Consider the following 17,488-nt stretch of genomic DNA (forward strand, 5'->3'; position numbering starts at 1 on the left):
AAAGAGAACGAGAGATCAGCCTTTGATCTTGAACTTTTAAAGATTACTGTGCAGTGACTAAAATCTCATGCCACCCACTGAGGCAACACAGATAAGTCAAACACACACACACACTTTCTCTAAAACACTCATACAGGCTCTGACAACATCTTCTTTGCACACTTCACTTCTCTCCCTCTCTTCAGCTTTACTGTCTAGTCATCAAGCGAATGTCACAAACAAAACAAAATCCTTAACTTCATCTTAAACATCATCTAGTGGATCTGCTCACTGACGTCTGTTCACGTAAGTTTTACACATCAACACCACAGTCATTTTTCGAGTAGTCTACTGTATAATCCAGTGTTGTTTTGTGAAATGGACAAAATTTGTTTTAAATGCATACTATAATTTTTCAATGTAGTTAGTCTATTTCATTTTCAGCACATATCCATGTCAAACATTTGAAAGGTTTTACTATTTAAATACAAATTTAGATGCATTTAAATGGAAAATGGAAAAGCTTAAAATGTTCTGCATGCAAACAAAATGATTTTGCAAAGACAAAAGTATTTCATAAAGACAGACTTTCAAGTCAGAACTACACTTTCTGCCAAAAATCTCGAAACAGAATAACGGGTTTATCTTTCCAGAGCTGCCAAACAGTTCACGTTCCCTCTCGCTCTTTCCATGATGTGAAACAAATATGAACACATTGTTAACGGATAAAAAACGCGACAGATACTTTTTAATTGCAAACGAAACATTTCTTTAAAATTTTGTCCCTGAGTTTATTAATTTAAGGTCAAATAAATCAAGTGGATCAACACTGATCCTCTTATACACCTCACACACTTAAAAAAAGAACGATAGGAACAAACAATTTGGGTTAAAATAAATAGACAAAACGTCAGAAAACATGCAGGCTAGGCTATGTAGCAAAAGTGCATTTATCTAGTCTAGAAATGTACTGTTAAAATAATGTTCTTTTTTTAGAAAAAGAAAAGTTTTTATTTCACACTAAACTCGTAAAACTAGAAACATTTGTAAGCTATAATTACTTTCGTTTTTTATATTCTATTGTCTTGTCCATCTGCTGCTTTCACTGAACAAAATTCGTTTGACGAATGCACACAATTGTTTCAAACAAAAATAAAACGTGAAATATCGCTACGAAAATAAGTTTACTCAACTGCTACTAAGTGAAGAAAAGTCAATAAAATGTTACTCAGAAAAATACCCCCAAAATCCTACAAAAATACAAAACGTGAAGACCAAGAAAAAAAAAAAGCTTAAGATCTTAGCGACACACACAAGCAAGGCGTTTAAGCGTTACGCTTCAGAGAAAAGAACCGAAGCCCTTCGTTTCGATACAATTAAACAAGTTCAAAGGTGAAGGATGAATGGACTTTTATTTGACCATTAATTCGCGGCTTGTCAGAGAGAAACGTTGATATAAGGACATAAACCGCCTACCTTAAGAACCCCACGGAAATCTCACTGGGAAGAATGAGTCAAAGAAACACCACCAAAAAACTCACAACAGCCCCGAATGAAGCTTGAACGCGCCCGTTGTGTTTTGCGGCATGTATCCCGTGTCTCTCGCTGAAGAGAAAAAAAACAAATCACCGCCTCTTTCCTCTCGTTTTGCTCTTATCAAGTGGACGACACGCTAAATTTCCCCGCGGACAAGAACTTTGTCCAACTTCAGTCCGTTGAAAGTCCCCAGGTGTTGATCTGTCTGACTGGCGGTTTTATTCACTGTCCCTCTTCCTGGCATGGGATCGCGAGCGCAAGAGTGTGAACAAGAAACAAGCAGGAGGAATCGTCCACCTTCAGTGATCCGAACGTGTAGGAGTGTCTCTGTCTGTCCCGTTCAAGTGGATCCTCTCTTGTCCCATGCGAGGGAGATGCGCTGAGGAGGAGGAGGAGGATGATGATGAGGAGGAGGGGGGACCTGTCTCGCGTGTCCACCGGTCGGAAGTTGCGCGAGGCTCCCCCGCGCTCGCGGAGATGCGAGGTCAGCGCGAGGTCGGGACGGGGCTGCTCGTGGATAGACCCGAATTTCCCCGCTTTGATGAAGCCATCCAGCAATCATGAAATCAGCGGCGTTTTTCTCTCCCAGCTTGCTTTGCTCGCGGGGGAAGGACGCGAGAACGAGGGAGGCTCGTGCAAGTGCAAGTGCAGTGAGGTGTAACTCTGTTCCAGTGTTTTCTTAAAGCTAAATGACGTATAACTAACATTACGACTAATTTAAGAAATAACATTTATGTTTAGCTTCAGTAAACACAAAAATGCTATACTTTAACTCTTCAAATAGTAGGCTACTTTTTTTCCTTCTTTTCCCCTCATGCACATTACACCTGCTCCCAGTCACGAGCCCACGAAAATCCTCTCCCATTACTTCTCATACACAAAACACTCATTATTTCACGATTTAAAAAAGAAAGTAGTTGTTTTATGAGCAGGACAATAATTTCCTACCATTTCAACAAAATTAAATGCGTTAAATAACGACATTTATGTGGTCATTATAGATGCACTTTTTGTTTTGCATTATAAATATTTCAATAGATAGCGAATTAGGCTACTTAAAAATAAAGGTTCATCAAGTGGTTTAGCAATTAACACTGTTTTATAAACCACCCCCCTTTATCAGAGTTTCCGAAGGACTTTAAAACCTTAAACGACTTCTTATCAGACCCTTATTTTTTAGAGTGAGAAGAGAGACATTTTCTTGGAGTCCAGGGCATGCAAGAAGCACAGTCCATTGACGGGACTCTAATGACTCTGATGAAGATGAATATGCTTCCCTGGCCTATCTTTGACATTGAACTCAAGGTCCAGATAATGTCCATTGTTAAATGAAATCGCAGGGCAGACGCGGAGGAAGGACAGGAAAAATCATGTGTAAATACGGCGGCCCTCGCCAAAGATTCCCATAGACCCGCGCTCCTTGAGAACCGCAAAGAGACCCCGGTCCGCCGCGCATCGATTTCCTGCCATTCCTCGACTTGTCCATTGTTGGAAGCCTTTTTAATTTAGCCATAAATTGGGAAAGCTCAAGCTATGAGCTGTTCTATTTTCTCCCTGTCAGGATGAGGGATTTGGTTTATGATGCATTGTGTATTAAATACAAGTAATCTGGGAAAGTGATTGCCTGGCCTCGCCGGGGTCTGATGGAGGCTGGCGATAGAGGCTCCTCAGCTCAATTGTTCTGAAAAGGAGGAAGCGATAGCAGATAAACAAAAAGGGCCGGTGGTATCTGTACCAAGCCAGGGGTAACACGGGGTAAGAGAGCCCACGGGGCAGGGGTAACTCCTGAAGAGTCACTTCTCGTCCGTCCCAGTAGATGGCGTAGTGAGCCGAGTTTAAACAGGGGAGGGAAACTTACCGCTTTCCTCAGGAATGAAGTTGCATTTTTTTTTGCATTGGTGACACGTTGTTTAATGTCATATGTGTAGGGAGAAACCTGCAGGCAGTATTTGAATGGGCACAAATGTTTAATTCGATATATTCGTGAAGTCGAGAGACTGTATTATTTAGAGAACTGCCCGCCTCTCGCTCTCTCTGGAGGGAAGCGCATCAGTCAAGCGCGGAGCTGTGGAGAACCGAGACCGGGAGTCATTTCTTTTCACGGCTGGGAAATTGCTGCACACTACGCCGTACACATTAAGGCGTCAAATTGCTAGATGGAACATGAAAGATTCAGTTGTATTGCCTCCAAATAGAAAATCGCAGGAACGACCTACAATGCAACTCGACGCTTAACCATGATTGAATTCAATAAAACAGAATTTAATCCGACCCTATATGAATTTATTAAATAAAAGCACTGTCATTTAGATAGTAGATTTTTTTTGTTTGGGTGTTTGTTTAAACTAGCATGTTATAGCTGACTGCATATGGGTCAATGACAAATAGCTAAAGATAGGATGATATTAGGGAGAAGAAGAAAAAACAAGTTTAAAACGTGCCAAAGTTGTAAAAAAAAAGTTGCTGCCTTCAATGTTTAAGTACAATCAACTTGGATGTCTAAGTCATTTCAACTTAAATTCAACTAAACTGACTTAAAAAAAACTTATTTTGATGAGCAATGTAACACATGTTGTTAGAACTTATTGATCATATAATTTTTTTACAGTGTAAAAATGTAATATTTGAAAATCTTTGACTGGTGATGTAACAAGTAAATGTTCTAAAAAAACGTCATCAATCATGTGATCAAACAATACGTGCATTTTCATACTTTTTTTTTTAAAGGTGATATTAAAAATGAATTGAATGGACGACGTAAAGTGTAAAGTGGTCCTCTCAGTTTTATGGTTTTCTTCACACAAGACAACAAAATGGCTTCCTGCATGTTGGATACGCCACGAACACTTTGTTCATTTGATGTATATTTTATAAGTTATTAATAACATTTAAAAAACAAAAATGCCATACCGATTATTTTTAAACAAAAAAACAAAAACAACAACAACTGACAACTGAACAACCCCCCCCCCCCCCCCCCCCCCTTTCTGGACAGTTACACCACCTAACATTTTTGACTTTATACACACGTTGTCTATGAATTACATAATGTTTAACGCGTTTTTGATCGACCTAATCGAGAGCGTCACTTCATTGACCCACACTGTGACGATTACAATAAATAGCCTAATACAAAACATGTTTCATAAGATATTAAATGTTTGGCGTTTTATATGCATTCATAAACACTTTGAACAGAATAACAAATCGATTTTTTTGGGTGGAGAAACTGCTTTCAAGCTGCGTCAAAATCTTTCTATGACTAAGCTACACTTGTTTTTATTTGTTTGTTTGTTCTGAATCACTTTAAAGCCGCATCTTGTATTTTTGTTTCGCTACATGAAATCTGCTAAAGTTTGGATGCAGCCAATGCGTTACCGTTCCCCCTTCTTCCCAGACGCAATGCTTTGTCAGTCTGCAGGCAGGCAGCGCTGCAGCTCGGGTTTGTTTATTTGCAGTGGACAGGCTCTAGACTGCGCGCATTAAGCCGTTAGCTGAAGCTTGTGCGGAGGGGAATCCCAGATGGGCGAGAAACTGACGCCGAGAAGGAGCTGCTCCCCGCGGTCTCCCTCGGCCCCGGAGCCGCGCTCTAATGGAAACACTGTGTACGAGGTGCATTCCTGCACATCCTAACGGGAAAGAGGGGGGGAATATCGCAGCCAAATCCACATGAAATAGTTCAACCATTCATCGGGATAGACCTCCCATTGACAGGAGCGAAAAGCTGCATTAAGCTTGCACTCCTCCCTGCAGACGCTGGACTCCACAACCAGCTATTAATTTAAAGTGCGGGGCCACTCAATCAATGGGCTCAAGCAAAACTCATTTAAAACTGCTCCAACCGACCAATTTAGAGCCCGGGGCTGAGACTCCTTACCACTTAGTCATCTTTTGTTTGCCTCTAATAGCTTGAAAATCTAATGAAAAAAGCAATATAATGTTCTTAAAGGTGGCTAGATAGAGCTTCATAAATTTTAAATAGCAACTAATACTAAATATAACAAGAACAACGTCATCACCAACAACATTAATAACATTTTGCACAATGGGTCAAAAAAAAAAAAAAAAAGCAATTCATATGGACAATGACTTGCACTATGATGAATATATTTAACGTTTCTGAATTAAAAGTCATCTTGATATTTTTTTTGTGAGGTTTAAAGTGAAAAATGTGTAGGTGATGTAACTGTTTGGACATTGTAAAACGATTTTTTTTTAATTATTTTGTTTATGCCAAATCAAAGTGTTAAGCATCCAGCAGGAAGCCATGTTGTATGTCATGTGACAAGAAAAACATAACATAGAGAGGAGCTCTTTGACTGCATGCCAAAGTCATTAAGTTTTTAGTACACTGTAATCAATCAACATAGTACAATCAACTTGGATGTTTAAGTATAAATGACATTAAACGGACCTTAAAAATGAGTTTAATCTTGTATAACATGAAAAAGATGAAAATTGCTTAACTTGTTTGGTGAGTTAAGTCAATGTAAAAACATATGTTGTCATAACTTATTGATCATATCATATTTTACAGTGTAATGTCACATTTTGACCTTTCATAAAAGGCATGTTTTGTTCAAAATGGAGTTAAAAAACAACTTTATGACTCAAAAATTGCCAAGAAAAACCTATTTTTTTAGATGTAACACCTAAAACTTGCATGCATTCAAGTTGCAAGGAAGGTATTTTAGTACTTTTAATAGCTATTTGACATTTCAAAATCATCAATCAATAAATCAAGATCTTTGATGAAAGTGGTATAAATGTTTTTCTAAAATATATGAAACCAACATGGATACAAATATTACATTTCTTTTTTTGCAAATTTTTTTTTAACAAATAAGATCAAGTGTAAAATTCACAAGAAGATGTATAAAGCGTGGCACATCTGTCAGTACAATTCTGCAAGTTTTGACATTAAAAAAAAAATATTGCATGCGTGGCACACAAAACTGCCACTCTTCTCCATCTGTATCCCAAAATAAAACACTCTTGAGGGGCTTTGAGAGCTCTCTTTACTAACACCAACCAATTACCATTAAGAGAAGGGAGGAAATGAAAGTGGAAAAATGTAAATAAAAAATTTCCTCGGATCTGGAAGTAGGCCCGTAGAGCGTGTGTTAATCTCCACCTCGGTAATTTGGTTCTCTGAGAGAGGTACCGCATCCCCGCTGCTGCGCCCTGCGTGCCATAAATCACAGCTTTATGTGGACGGGGTCAGAGCGCCCCCCCTCCCCCCTCCTCCTCCGAGGTGCCCTGGCTTAGTCCGCCGCGCCTGCGCCGTGTTTACCCTCTCACCCGGTCCCCGGCTCGCTTCTAATTATTTCAGATTATTTTCATTCGCCAGGGTCACAGAGAAAGAGAGAGAGAGTGTGTTTCTGCCATCTATTTCAGGAGCGAGCCCTATGAGTTGTGTTGAATTAGTACCCCATCATCTTGGCCCCGTCTGTGCAGTCTCACCCGTCGTGGCCCCCGTGGGCCCTGGGGCCCGGCTGTGCGACGAGGGGCCTACGTTTCATCTCCACACACACACACACAGCCAAGAGAAAACAAAACTGGCTGAGCTCCCAAAACTTTCACCTACACACTGAATAATTGAGTCTTTATATATGTGTGGAACAAACAGCTACCACAGATGACAAAACTGATTGTTTAAATGCAGTACGCACCACTTTATAGCAACATCATACATTTTCAATCGTCATTAGGAACCTAAAAAGTCGCTGCGGTCTTCTCAGGAGGATCGGTTAGTACAAGCATAATTTATGTTTTGGATATGAAACGAGTTCGCGTAAGTGGCGGGATCCTTTGCGCCAGACCGTCAGGCGTGAAACAGATAGATTGTGTTCTCTGGCTAACATGAAGTTAATTGCTTTGACAGCGGGAATGACAAGACGTGACTCGGGCGCAATAACACAGGCGGGCCTAAAACAGAACCAGTAGTCTGCAGTACAATGCGCCATTCAAACCGTGAGACTTATAAGGGCCACGGGGGGATCCCTTTTTTTTCTTTCTCAGAAAACATAGGTGGGAAGTGCCGGACTTGTATTCACACCGCTGATTTTCGGGGTTGAGAAGTCTCTCTCCTGAAGTGCGGCCTCAGGCACCGCGTGGCACACGGCCGACCGTTGGAATGTGCCACCTCGCGGGGATGGGGGGAGAGGAGGGGTTTATGATACGGGGCTGCGGTAATCACAGATACTTCCTTTTCGTTTCCACACACACACACACACACACACACACATGGCCCACTCTGTATGCCAGCCGTGGGGTGCAATAAAGTCCACAGCGGTGTCAGAGGTAACGTTTTTAAAACATAAATTAGGTGAGGCGGGAGAAGGACGAGCGAATCTTGAACACAATGGGACACTCTGGAAATTTCATTTCATAAACTTCATTTACCACAGTATCACCACACACATATAGACATCTCAGGGCTTTGGAAGGAAATGTTATTGGACTCTGTAGGGCGAGCAATTTGCTTCTTAACCCTACTGTATCATATTTGATATTGAACATTTCTAAAGACTAAACTATCAACACAATAAAATATTTGTGCAATACATAATACCTGCTTTCTGATTGGTAATTCATACTTTTTAGCAAGTAAAAGGCCTTCTAAAAAGCTTTGTGTGTGATAGATGTGTCTTTTTGATTTTAAATCTTTAATGATTTTTATAAAGTAAGTGTAAGAATAACTTTTATATTGTTAGTAATATTTCAAAATGAACATTTACTTGGTTTACTCGTACATAATATTTTAGAAAAATCATGTTAAAATTCTAGTATGAAATATGATACAACAGTCTTTTGAGGAACGTTTATTTGTACGCAGAACCTGACAAGTTTACAGTTTATGTCAAGTTTAGGTTCACAACCAGGGTTATGTGCTTCTACATCAGTGTTATTCACCTGTCATTTCAATCTGATTTTAGGGATCATTTATGGGCAGGGTTAGGTTTAGGGGTAGGGATATGGTTAGGAATAAATTTACAGACAGGAATATAGTTCAGGGATCAACAAAATATGTTGACCCAGGAACGTGTCTAACTCCGCAAAATCAGGACATTCTTATACATCTCTCAGTCATTGTATTGCATTGCATTATGAACTTTTATCCTTAAACAAAGCATTTAATTATCTTACAAAGACATATTTTGGGGAGATATAGAGTGACAACTGATATTTAAATGCATTAATGCAAGTAGTCTGTTATACTTTTATAAGGATCTCATTGATTTGCATTACAAGCTATCAGAATTTCATCTTACTTTTTTGCATATTTTTGGGGGCCCCTGAATAAAATTAATGTGAGCTCATGCAATAGTATGCAATCCCAATATATGAAATATAATACTCAACAACAAATGTTTTTTTTTTATTTTATATTTTGCCTAAAGGTTCAATAAATTGTTAAAATTTTCATATGCCAGTCTTTACAGGGTTTAAGGCCTGTAGATATCACTATTTTAATGCTAACGTAGTAGAACGTACCACCTCTGGTCCGAGGCGGGGGTGTAGAGCATTCATTACGTTTATTGAGCTGTCTGAGAGCCTTTGATGTGTGTTGCACTTGAGAGGGAGCAGCGAGCTCTCCCGTACGGCGTGTCCAATTTAAAGCCTAATATTTAACATTTGAGAGATAGGCCAATCTGGTGTGCTTACCGGCAGGAGGACCAGACACGCACACACTCACACACACCTTCGTAATAAGAAATTAGATACCACAAAAAAGGCTCATTACATCCACAGGCCGTCGCTCGGTGTCTTAAACCGAGCGGGAAATGAAATTCCTGTGGAGCAACGGTGGCCATTAAAACAGTCAGGTCCACGTTTTAATAATCACGCATGTAAGAGGCACTTAGCGCGCTACGCAATCTTTTCAATGCCACCTTTTAAACTGATGTCATTAGTGCTGGAAAAAGCCTTTAAAAGCGGATTTCTTTCCTCCTCCCGCAAACGCAGGTGTTTCGGAGGCGACCTGGCGCACACGTGTTACTGATGTGCTTCTTCATTTTGGCTGCCACCATAATGCGTTCGCACCTTTTTAATTACGAGGAAAAGTCAAACGAGGTGACAAATCGCGAGCACTAAAAGATCGTCAAATAGAAGCCAATTTGTTTGCATGATTTGGCGGTCTAAGAAATGGAATTTCGATATTTCAAAAAGCCAAATGGGATTATGGGTGGATAATGTAAATCATAGCCTATTATTGTAACATCATGTTTCTTTGATTTCCTCTCACTTAGCTGTGATGCTCATTGTAGGCTTGAGGAAAAGAATAAAAGACCAATTTCCTCTCCAGGCCTGTGATCTTTTTCCCTGATTGGATTCCTATAGGCTTTTGCGCATGGGCGACTTTAACTGAGGACTTCTCCGAAGGCTGGGTTTGAGAGTTTATCTAAGGAGCGTTTAAAAGGAAATGGACACCCTTAGGTTTAATTGCAAGCAGAACTAACAGAACGCTACATTTCAAAGAGGATAAAAAGACAACTTTGCCTAATTAACTTGTCGCAGTGAGATTTGGTTACTCCTATTTAGAGCTTCGCTGGTTTCCAGTAGCTTCAAAGGGGAGTGAAGTTAGAGTCGGTTTATATTTAACCCAAGATGCTAAAGTGCTGCGACACAATTTGCTTGCGTTTATGAGTTAGTTTGTAACTTAAATGTATGCAGAAACACAAAAAAGTCTTTGAGAAGACTCCATTCTCATGCTTAAGTCAGCTTGTGTGTGTACCAGGAGCTGATTGACTTGTCAGACATCGGCGTCAATAGTGCAGGTTTATTCAATTCCAGCCCAATCATGAAGGTGTCACATGCTTTTGGGCGGCGTGCGGGCACCGGGCAGGCCTGGCCTGATAAATCTGCTTTTATGAGGGCCAGTTATAGCTTTTATGGCTGAATGTTGGTGAGACTGATTCAGTGATCAATCATGTGTGTGTGTGTGTGTGAGAGAGAGAGAGCGAATAAGACAATGGTGTGCGGACACACACACACACACTCAGGTACAGGTGGATCGATGCTTATTGTGAGTTTGGGGTGATGGAACACTACTGGGATTTGACTAGATCATCTCTCTCTCCCTCTTTATTTCCCTCTTTCGTCTCTCCATCCCTCCAATATTTCACTCTTCCATCTTTTCTCTTGGCATAACTCTTCATTCATCTTTCACCGCGTTCTCTGCATTACTCACAATGCCAAAGCTCTTTCCTCTGCTCTTTTCTTCCGTCCCTCTCTCTCTAGTCTTCACTGCGATGATGTCCTAATGCAAGACGCGTCAGCGGACTTAACATAAACACGCTCTCCTTACATAAACTAACATTGATACATTTCTCTCCCTCTCTCTTGTGGATGAACAACATCTGTATCGCCATTAAATATCGATCAGCACAGAAATAGGCACACACTTTACATGTACAAACACACTGACCATACCAAAGACGGTAGTTTCCCTAAAGTTGTCATTAGACAGAGTTTGAGAGAGAGCGAGAGAGAGAGAGAGAGAGCGAGAGAGAGAGAGAGAGAGAGAGAGAGAGGGAGAGAGAGAGAGAGAGGGAGGCCCTGCAGACGATGAGACAGGAAACGGCTACTGATTACACACACATTCTCTTCTCATTAACACACACACACACACACACACACACTTAGATCCCATCTTCAAAGCAGTGTAAGAAAAAGTTGCTGCCTTAATTTTTTAAGTACAATCAACTTGGATGTTTAAGTCATTTCAACTTAAATTGACTTAAAAAATGAGTTGATTCTTGTATAACTTTTAAAAAATATACATCAAAAGTTGAAAATTGCTTGACTTATTTTGATGAGATAAAGCAATGTAAAAACATATGTTGTCATAACTTATTGATCATATAATTTTTTACGGTGCGTATACATTTAAGGAAATGTCACTTTTTTATTTTCAAAGTAAAAAAAATATTGTGCTGCTTAATATTTTCATAGACACAGTGAACGATACTTTTTTCCAAGGATTCTTTGATGAATGGAAAGTTCAAAAGAATATTATTTATGTAAAATAGAAATATTTTGTATAACATTATGAATGCCTTTACTGCAACTTTTGGTAAAACGAACGCATTCTCGCAGAATAAAAGTATTAATTTCTTCGAAAACTCGTACTGACTTTTAAACATATATATATATATATATATATATATATAACAATTAACTTCCCTTCTACAGTCAGTCTTTTAATGTTTATTAGAGCAAAATCACCTGCAAAAAGCAAACAGTACAAAGTACAGCATACCACAAGCTAAAGTGCACATGCCTCCAAAAATATCTCACTAATATCCATAAATTTCCTAGTGTTAAGCTTCCCTTCACCCCAATAGCCTAAATCTGTCCTAACGTAAATCCCACAGTTCCCCAGCGAGACCCCTGCTCTATCTGTGAGTATAAGGAGTGAAAGTGGGTGATTATGAAGATGTGGAGTGTGTGTACACAGAGCACAGATCAGCTCACACTAAACATCTGTTTGTTTGACACTTTCTCATTCACTCCATCGCCTTCTTGAGTTCCCCACTTAACATTTTCCTCCAAGTATTCTGACTGCATTTCTCAAACTTTCGTACTTCCTTCTTACATTCTTTCTTTATTGTCTTCTTTCCTTCCTCTTTTCCTTTTTGTCTACTTTCCTTTTAGACTTAGTTAATTCTTTCTCCTGTGTACTTACTTCTTTCTTTCCTTCATTTCTTTTCTATTCTTTCTTCATTTTCATTCTTTCCATGGTTCCTTTTTCTACCGCTCTTTCATTCTTTCTTCCTTCCTTCAACTCTTTCTTTTCCCCTTCCTTGCTAAAGGAAAGTTCATGCCATCCTTCCATACTTTCTTCTGCCCTCATTCCTTTCCTCTCTTCCTTCATTCATCTTTCCTTTCTTCTCCCTTTTTTCCTTCTTCTTCCTTCCTTCCTTGCTTCTTTCTGAACTCCCTTGAACTTCCTTTCTTCCTTTTTCCTTTCCCCTTGTTTTGTTCTTTCCATACTTTCTCCCTTCTTTCCTGTCTTGCTTCTTTCTTTCCTACTTCACTCCTTTTCTTTCTTCCTTCTTTCCTTGCTTCCTCACTCCCATTTTCCTTCCTTCCTTCCTTGCTTCCTCACTCCCCTTTTCCTTCCTTCCTTCCTATAGGGAAGTTCATTCCATCATTCCATACTTCCCTTTTCTTCCTCCTTCCCTCATTCCTTTCCTCTCTTCCTTCCTTCATCTTTCCTTCCTTGCTTACTTCTTTCAGAACTCCCTTTAGCTTCTTTCCTTGCCTGCTTTTTCTTTGTCCCTTCTTTTGTTCTTTCTTTCCATACTTCCTCCCTTTTTTCCTATCTGTCTTGCTCCCTTCCTTCCTACTTCACTCCTTTTTTCATTCTTTCCTTGCCTCTTTTTCTTTCCTTACTGTCTTCTTTCCTTCCTCATTCACTCATTTTCTTTCTCCCTTTTTTCCTTGCTTCCTCATACCTTTTTTCCTCCCTCCCTGTTCTTTTGCTTCCGTCCTTTCTTTCACAGGTTCTAAAAGAACAGCAGTGAACACATGGATGAATCTGGGATAGGGCTCATGTTTATGATGTCATAATAAAGAGGAGAGGTTTATAAAGCGGTGTGTGTTTGCGATGCGCTCAGGGGCAGCTGTGAGGTGTGTGAGGGTTGGCTCATGTTTATGATGTACTTATGTCTGCTGGTCGCAGGTTTATGATGTATGCTGCAGATGTACAGAGCTTTAAAGTTTACCGCAGGCTTTAAGACCAGGTGTTATGTGGTCAAAAGGGAGAAAAAATATTGTGTTTGGGTTGCGTCTGTATAAATACGAACGTGTGTCAGCATGTAGGTGCACGTGTGTGAATGCATATGTGGATTTAATGATAGTACTTAAGGGGTTCCCTAACAGCAAAGCAAGAGGGGGCTTGTCTATTCATTGGATAACAATGAAGGTTTAATTGCCAATACATTTAACAGTAAACAGTTAAAGACAGAATTAAATGGCATTCGGCACACATTTAACTTCCGTTAACATTTTCACCTGACAGATGATAAAGTACCTTAGGTTTAGCCATATGCTACAAAAAGTTTGCCCCAAAAGTTCAGGGCCAGTAAGATTTTTTAAATGTTTTCGAAAGAAGTCTTTTATGCGTTTATTTTGATTAAAAAGATACAGTAAAAACAGTACTATTGTGATATATTATTGCTATTTAAAATAACTGTTTTTTCTTTTAATATATTTTTATGTGCAATTTATTCCTGTGATGGTAAAGCTGTATTTTCAGCATCATTCCTCCAGTCTTCAGTGTCACATGATCCTTCAGAAATCACTCTAATATGCTGATCTGATGCTCAAGAAACATTTGTTATTATTAACAATGTTGAAAACTGTGATACATTTTCTTTCGGATTTTTTGATAAATAGAAAGTTTAAAAGAGCGTCATTTATTTGAAATAGAAATCTTTTGTAACATTATAAAAGTCTTTACTGTCATTTTTTTTCTTTTCAGATAATAAAAAACAAACAAAAAATCTACAAACCATGGACAATAAGCCTATCAACTCATAACAATAACTCATTCTATATATATATATATATAAAGCTCAATATTCCTGGTATCTTTAAATGGTCCAGTCTCATTCTATTAAACAAATTTAAAGAAACAAACCAAACACAAAACAAATGTTGTTATTACTCTTATAACGCTCTTATATTCTCTCACTCTCTCTTACATTTTCGGGTCAGGGTTAAAATAAAAAAACATTCCCTGCACCTGAACATACACTCTCACATATAAATACATGCTTACATGCATAATGAGGAAAACTGCAGTGGAATATTGTATGTCATTATGTGCATGTGAAGCCTGAGGCTGTCTGCGACACAGTGTGATGTGTGTGTCCAGCGCTTTTAGAGTGTAATCTAAGCGCTGATCAAATGCATGAGTGTGTGTGTGAGTGTGTGTGTGTGTGTGTGCGTGTGTAAGAGCTCTTAATAGAACCCTGTCGCAGGGCTGCCAGAGTGAGAAACAAGCAGGGTAATGGATGACTGGAACCTCAGCTCCCAGAATTCCCTCTGGTGACCCTCGCCGGCCAGCCATGCCGCCTACGGCAACTCCACATAAAAAGGGAAGCGGAGAGGAAAAGGAGAGAAAAAGAGAACGAAGGAGCGGGGGGAAAGGAAAAAAAAGAGAGAAAATGTGAACTTGATGGGAATGAAAGAGAGAAACAAGAGATATGTTGACAGTGAAATTGCCAAAAGGCCTTAAAGCATGACAAAAACATTTATGAAAAGAGATAAATGTTAAAGAGAGAGACAACGGGATACAAAAAGGGGAAAATAGTGAGTAAAGGAGATAATTTTGAGCTGGTAGTGTATGTGAGCATGTGTGTGTTTGTGATTGATGACAGTGTGTGTTACTAAGAGGGGACCCATCACATGTGATCACATAAACACTTATTCAGTGTTTGTGGAGCTTGACGAGGCTGCACACGGCTCTGTGTGTGTGTGTGATTGATGAGAGAGTGTGTGGGTAAGTGATCTTTGAGCCTGACATGGCCGAACGCTGCTTTGTGTCGTCACCGATATCACAAGAGCGAAAACACACACCATTAATCAAGCTTAATTAACTCACACACAAAACTCTTTCAGTAAACCTGAGCACAGTTAAGTCAGTTTTAAGAGCGACTGCATTTCTAAAGGCAAAGTGTGTGCGTATGCATGAGTCATTCGGGAAATGGACTTCACTTTCTCAGTGTCTATCTTCAATTTTCATTGGCTTTCTCTTGTTCAGGCAGTCTTATAGTTAGGGAGGGAAATTAACACGTTTTTTTGCATTTGCAGTGATGGCCAATTAAAGAAGGAATATATAATAAAATAAAAATATATAAAAAACAATATTGGCTGTTTTTGTCCAACACAAAATTAAATTGGCTAGTAAAAATCTAAGTAGCAGGTAAAATTGGACATTTTCGCACAAAACCGGGCAGCTTTGCATTGGCAATATGTTTATTTCCCACTCTGATCATAACACTTAACATTCAACGTTTTTGTGTCAGGATTTGCCTCAAGAAGGATAGTAAAACCTGAAATTAACTACACTGTCAGGACCAGCAAACACTTAATAAACATGCCAAATAATGAAAATCTAACATGTTTGTAAGAGGGAAAGATTTAAAGCAAGGGGATCGAAAATATCATTAGCTCAGCATAAGGTCAAATGAAAGTCTCCATCATAACTAAAGAACCAATATCTCATGTGCTTCTGTCTAACTCTCTGACCCCGTCTCGCTCCTTCTCAATATTTTTTATATCTCCGCGGATGAGCTGATATCAAAATAACGATGAGCCACGGAGAAATGCAGAATTTGCATCTGGGGAGAGTGATCAGTAAATGATGCATGTAAATCCACATAATGAACTCAAATCCCTCAAACAGACCTCTTAAAGACATTACCATCCCCTATACACACACACACACACACACACACACACACACACACACACACACACACACACACACACACACACACACATCACTGTTCACTCACAGGGTTGTCAGACACTCAATATGGAGTCTGAGCATTCAGTACGCAGCTGCTTTACAGAGAACAGAGTGTGAGAAAAAGCATATTAAAGATGTCATATTGTGTAATTCAATTCTAATGTTAGTCAGGTTTCTTACACCAAAAGTCTTAACTTTCTCTACCTCTCTGACTTCTAGAATTAAACAGGGTGTTTTTGATACTGTACCTTTAAAACTTCTATATGTAAAAAGTGTGTTTTTACCATTAAGTTTAAATTACTAGCAATTTTTGTTATTATTAAGGGTATGCTTACACGACAACAATGTACTAAAACTAAAAAAAATGTCCTTTGCGTTTTTCGCGGACAGACGACAACGTTGTCAAACTGATCCCGTTCACACTGATCCGCAAAAATGACTCAAAACACTGTATTCTGCTGTCAGGCCAGTAGTGGGCGATGTCACTTCGTAAAAAAACATGCGCCTGAACACGTAATACATATGCGTAAAAACAGAGATGATAACGGACTTGTTTTCAAAAGTTTGTAATTTCAGACCAAAACGCTGTTGTCGTGTAAATAAATGGCATTTTTTCTGTTATAAGTTGAAAGCGGTGTAGTGTAAACAGCCCCTAAATCTGCACAAAAATGTAGGGCTCTATAATTCAGACTTTTGAATAAATGACAGTATAACTATTACAATAGCAGCATAATGCAGTTTATTTTGCAACTAAGTGGAGGTTTGTTTAACTTACGGCATATTCAATTCTGCAAACAACAATGAAGAAATTAAACCTTTATGTGTACTTTCTGGTCAAAGTTTCCCTTCATCCAGAAGTAGCACACCCTGAATATTGCACATACAACACAAAAAAACCCAAAGTATTTATTTGTGCTGGAGGAAATTGGTTGGTAAACTTTAAGACGCAAGCTCGAACGTGAGTGGTTCTTGGAGAACTCTTTTATTAAGACATGATTCCACGGCCTGCGCAAAGTTTCCCAAATCCAGCAATTACATACAAAATGCAACGGACTATTAAAAGCCGAGAGGAAATTCTCGAGTATTTTTTAACTAAATTTTTTTTAAGTGTAATTACTTATATATAGGCTATATATATATATATCTTTTTTTTACACCCCTTATATAGACCTGACGCCCATGGGTGTATCCTAACACATCTGTTATCAGGAGAACAGAGATCTAATTGGATCAGTTTAAGGATGTAAATTCCCTCCCAAGTGTCATTTCAAATGAATTCTGGGCATCTGGAACAGGCTGATCGCTGAGGCTACTAGGAAACAAAACCAACATCCATCCAAGTGGGAAGCAGCTGAGCCCAGAGCTGAGACACATGTAGAGGAGCAGAAATGAGAGACAAACAAGTAAAAGACCAGCACGTGTGTGTGTGTGTGTGTGTGTGTGTGACTCATTTCACTGGACATGCACAAAGACCCCGCAGATCCTGTT

The 17,488-nt window shown here is 39.2% G+C and overlaps 1 protein-coding gene and 1 long non-coding RNA gene across 21 annotated transcripts in view; one reads left to right on the forward strand and one right to left on the reverse strand.

Annotated features, from left to right (window-relative positions):
• mecom (MDS1 and EVI1 complex locus) overlaps positions 1-17,488 on the reverse strand; it is a 171,821-nt gene that overhangs the window by 26,021 nt on the left and 128,312 nt on the right. For 2 of the 20 annotated variants that reach the window (XM_079886165.1, XM_079886164.1), the window contains exon 1: positions 1,456-4,428. The exons of the other annotated variants lie outside the window; for them this stretch is intronic. The gene's annotated coding sequence lies outside the window, so the exon portion shown is untranslated. Of the gene's footprint in view, positions 1-1,455; positions 4,429-17,488 lie in introns of those variants that run through there. 20 annotated transcript variants of the gene reach the window in all.
• The window catches only part of LOC307167187, a 26,917-nt gene continuing 9,578 nt past the window's right edge, over positions 150-17,488 (forward strand). Inside the window, exons 1-2 of the long non-coding RNA XR_013822745.1 lie at positions 150-285; positions 17,296-17,403. This is a non-coding gene — a long non-coding RNA (uncharacterized lncRNA). The remainder of the gene's footprint in view (positions 286-17,295; positions 17,404-17,488) is intronic.

This window comes from Squalius cephalus, assembly GCF_949319135.1.
Source record: "Squalius cephalus genome assembly, chromosome: 11".
NCBI lineage: Eukaryota > Metazoa > Chordata > Actinopteri > Cypriniformes > Leuciscidae > Squalius > Squalius cephalus.